Source organism: Gossypium hirsutum, chromosome A10, assembly GCF_007990345.1.
Source record: "Gossypium hirsutum isolate 1008001.06 chromosome A10, Gossypium_hirsutum_v2.1, whole genome shotgun sequence".
Lineage (NCBI taxonomy): Eukaryota > Viridiplantae > Streptophyta > Magnoliopsida > Malvales > Malvaceae > Gossypium > Gossypium hirsutum.
The window spans coordinates 59,660,450-59,665,583 of record NC_053433.1 but is presented as its reverse complement, the minus strand read 5'-3'; the positions used below and the strand labels follow the sequence as shown (position 1 = coordinate 59,665,583).

Sequence of the window (5,134 nt, the reverse complement as noted above, 5' to 3'; positions counted from 1 at the left end):
GGGGGATAAAACCTATGATGGATCTTATTATTATTATCTGAACTGTATGATAAATACTTTATTTGTTCTTAATTATGTGGTCTTAATGCTTGAGTTAATATTCCAGGTATTAATTCATGGCTTGATGTGCTTATGCAGAGGAGGAATAGACCCTGCCTAATAGTAGATTTCGCATAATTAAGCGAAGTTGATCGAACGCCTAGAAATAGGGTTACGAGATTTTGCCGGATTAAGGTGAAACCTAATATGGACTGCTTCCCTAGGGGTTTTAATTAAGAAAGAAATTTCAATTAATTCAGCTGAGGACTAGACGTTATTAGTCTCGAAAGGGATAATAACATAGGTTACAGAGTCTCACAGATCAAGTCAAGTGAATAAATCGCTCGGTTCAGAGTCAGATAACAAGTGAAATCTAGGTGGATTCCTCCTTGGGTGTCGTCTTTATCAATTGTTTTTCTTCAAGTCTTTTTCTAAATTTTCTCTTTGCTTTAATTAAATTAGTTAATTAGTTTAAATAATTAGTTAATTAAATCAAACCCTCTTATTCTTAGGCTAGATAATAAAAAGATAGTTATTACTAGTACTTTTGGTTCCCTTAGGTACGATATCCAGGTCTTGCCATTACTATACTATTGTTCGATAGGTGCGCTTGCCTTTTCGTCGTGATAATAGTTAGTCTAGGTTTGATCTTCATTATAAAAATTTATTACTTGTTACGAATCACGCGATCAAGTTTTTGGCGTCGCTACTGGGGAACTGAAATATTAGGAACACTAAATTTTTATTACTTTAGCCATTTATTTTTCTTGCAATTTTATTTTATTTTATTATTTATTAATTTACTTTTTTTCTCTCTTGGCAGGTTTTTATAGTTTATGACTAGAAGAAACCCGTCAAGACCATTACTCTTTGACAAAGAAATCGATCGTATAATTCGCAAAAATCAAAGAGAAATAAGGCGTAGTTTACGCTACACGGAGAACGAGTGAGTAGACGATACTCAAACCCCAACCGATGAGATGGCTGAAAACCCAGGCGATTAGCTGCCTCCTGCAATTGTAGCTAATCAAAATCTTGTTCCACGTACTATGTATGACTATGCTAAACCTTCTTTAACAGGAACTGAGTCTAGTATAGTTAGACCTGCTACTGCTGCGAATAATTTCAAACTAAAACCTAACACAATTCAGATGATACAGTAGTTTGTTCAGTTTGATGGTTTGCAGGATGAGGATCCCAACACGTACGAATTTTCTTGAATTTTGCGATACATTCAAAATTAATGGAATTTCTGACGATGCTATTCATCTTCAGTTATTTCCCTTTTCACTGAGAAACAAAGCCAAACAGTGGTTGAACTCGTTACCACGAGGGTTTATCACTACTTGGGAACAAATGACCGAGAAGTTTTTACTAAAATATTTCTGCTAGCTAAAACAGCTAAATTGCGTAATGATATCTCTTCTTTTGTGCAGATGGATTTAGAAACACTTTATGATGCATGGGAGAGATACAAGGACTTACTGAGAGGGTGCCCTCCCCATAGGTTACCACTTTGGCTGCAAGTTCAAACGTTCTACAATGGTGTGAATCCCTCGACAAGACAAATGATTAACGCAGTTGCTGGAGGAACCATCAAAAATAAAACACCAGAAGATGCCTATGAATTCATAGAGGAGATGTCATTGAACAACTATTAGTGTCAAGTTATGAGGACAAAGCCAACAAAAATAGCCGGCATCTATAATATTGATTCAGTCACTATGCTCTCTAATCAGGTAGAACTTCTAAATAAAAAGATTGATAGTTTTCTTAGTTCTACGCAGGTACATCCAGTAATGAGGTGTGACTCAAGCGGAGGAGGTGTGCATACAGAATATCAATCCTTCAATCCTACAACTGAAGAGGAACAAGTCAACTATATGAGTACTAATAACTTTAGATCTCAAAATAACGCATACAGTAATACTTATAATGCAGGTTGGAGGAACCACCCAAATTTTTCTTGGGGAGTCAAGGAAATCCAAAGCCACAAAATCCTCAGGGTTTTAAACAGCCACCTTATCAATAAGAGAAAAAACCAAACCTTGAAGAGATGCTTTCTAAATTCATCTCAGTTTCAGAAACCCATTTCCAAAATACCGAGACAACACTTAAGAATCAACAAGCATCGATCCAAGGACTCGAAACTCAGATAGGCTAGCTATCCAAACTAATCTCCTAACGACCATAAGGTAGCCTACAAAGTAATACTGAACCTAATCTGAGAGGACACCTCAATGCAATTAGCACCCAAGATAAGGAAGGATTCATTGCACCCGAGCCAGAAATATAGCAAGACAACGTGATGAACAAAGGACGAGAAGAGGTAAAAAATAATGATCCCAAACAGGTAAGTACAAAACATGAACCTCGTGTGCCATATCCTAAAGCGATGACAAAAGATAGAACAGAAGAACAATTCGGTAAGTTTGCCAAACTCTTAAAGAAATTACATATTAACTTACCTTTTATTGAAGTTCTTTCGTAGATGTCCAACTCAACAAAATTCTTAAAGGAAATTCTGAGCAATAAAAGGAAATTAGACGCTACATTGCATGTGGAACTCAATGCAGTCTACTCAGCTATTCTAAAGAATGAACTATCTAACAAATTGAAAGATCCAGAGAGTTTTACAACTCATTGCTTAATTGGTAGTCTATCTGTGAATAATGCTTTAGCTGATCTACTGGCAAGTATAAATGTTATGCCATATAAAATGTTTAAACGACTAGGTCTCGGTAAACCCAAACAGACTAGGATGATCATACTTTGGCTGACAAACAGTTTGATTTCCTAATGGTATTATTGAAGACGTTCTCGTTAAAATTGATAAATTATTTACCCAGTAGACTTCGTTGTCTTAGATATGGATGAGGATAACGAGGTACCTATAATTTTAGGATGACCATTTTTAGCAACTGCCAAAACCATTATTAATGTAGGCACAGGAGAGCTAACTCTTCGTGCAGGTGACGACGCAGTAACACTCCAAGCATACGACTCAGTCAAAACCTCTAAGACTCAAAATACTGCTATAAAAACTGTCGATGATAAAACTAATATTCAATCATCCTTGCAGGAACTTCCTCGAACAAAAACAACAGAGACAGTGCGCTACTATCATGAAGAGAACAAAGACGTCCAAGAAGAACGAAGACTACGGATAGAGGAGCTAGACGAATTGTAACACCCCGAACTCATGGCCGTTACCGGAAATCGAACACGAGGTGTTACCGGCTTACTTCATTTATTTCCCCCTATATTTTTTTTGTTCCAGGCAAGCTGGCTACTGTATCATGGTCGCTTTAAAAATCATATTTTGAGTTCTGAAACTCGAAATCCAATTCCAGAAATTTTCCCCAAAACTAGACTCATATATCTATATGGTGGAATTTTTGTAGAATTTTTGGTTGGGCCAATTAGTACAGTTTATTTGTTAAAGTTTCCCCTATTTCAAGGTTCGACTACACTGACGTCTGTACCTTACGATTTAAATTTCTCCCTGTAAAGGGCTTCAATGCCTATGCCGTTTGTCTCTAATGAAACTAGACTCAATAATGAATCTGTACATATAAGGCACGACCTCTAATTATCTCGATAAAATTTACGGTGAATTTTCTAAGTCATAACAGGGGATCCAGAAATCGCTCTGGCACTACTTCACAAGAATTTAATTATCTCCTAACATAAAGTTCATATGGTCATTTCGTTTCTTCCATATGAAAATAGACTCATCAAGATTCGATTACCTAATTTATTCATTATTTAATTCCATTTCTACTATTGTTAGTGAATTTTCAATCTCACAACACTGCTGCTGTCAGCATCTGTTACTAAAGCAGACTATGCCTATTTCGTGATTTTTCCTTGATCTAACTAATAATTCATCATACATGTCACAATTTATGACCATGACTAGCCATGCCAAAGACTAATCATCACCGAGCATCTCCCCACTACACTATTACCAAATCATGAATTTAACATCGAAAATAAATTAGCCATGACATATGGCGTAATAATCGAGTAGACCTCATCCAATACTCAACCACAACCGAATTACCAAGACTTGTGACCAAGCATCATAGAACCAAATCCAAACGAACATTTATGCCATTTTCGCATGGCTAAAGTTTACATACCAAATTTCAAACAAAACATAATAGCCTATACATGCCGAAATGTTCTCCTAGACCAACTAAGAAGAAAGTACCAAAAGTTGCTAGCCGGTGTGATGACTTCGATGACGGTCTGAGCACGCAAAAAAGACGAGTCCAAGAAACCTAAAATAGGTGACAAGCAAACACCGAATGAGTATATAACTCAGTAAGTCATAAGCAATGCACTACCATCCATTAATAACATTATCACAAGAGGAAACAAAATGGAACGAGGCTAATTACTCCATCCAAACCGAACTATACCATAGTTCCTTAGACCTTTCGGTTCAATCTCATACCAAGTCATACATTCACATTCCATATACTAATCAATAGGATAATTGAGGCATTTTCATACATCATTTTATTTTCGTTACAATCATACAACTAAATGACCTTTCACCTATTCCACGATGAACCTTATGCACATGACTTCAATTATAATTGTCACATAGGTTCAAAACTTACCAAGCTCAACTCCAAATATAAACATAGCGCCTATCAGCCATGAACTCAAGGTACTTACCCCTTTCCGCTGTCCGAAATCGACTCGGTAAGGTCGCACCCTTAATATAAATAATTGATAGAAAATATATATAGTGGGTTCGCACACATAGTGCTTAATAATCAACCACGCACACTTAGTGCCATGTACTTTAAACTCGCACACTTAGTGCCATGCATTTCAAGCCCGCACACTTAGTGCCAATCTCACAACCGTGAACACTTATTGCCCGCACACTTAGTGCCGAAAACCAACCACTCTATATGCTTCACTGCCTTTTTACATTCGACAATTTCATCTCTACATACATATACATTTGTATACATTTCATCTCATTAAACACAATTGCATAGGTATTACGATCATTTAAATCAATACCAACTATATGCTTAATGACTTACCTTGTGTTGGGTAAAATAATTCCAAG

The 5,134-nt window shown here is 36.5% G+C and overlaps 1 non-coding gene across 1 annotated transcript; it reads right to left on the bottom strand.

The window, feature by feature from the left end:
- Positions 1-1,442: 1,442 nt before the first annotated feature.
- LOC121209084 (small nucleolar RNA R71) lies at positions 1,443-1,549 on the bottom strand. Its single transcript, XR_005904201.1, has one exon. It is a non-coding gene; the product is annotated as a small nucleolar RNA R71 (small nucleolar RNA).
- Positions 1,550-5,134: the final 3,585 nt, after the last annotated feature.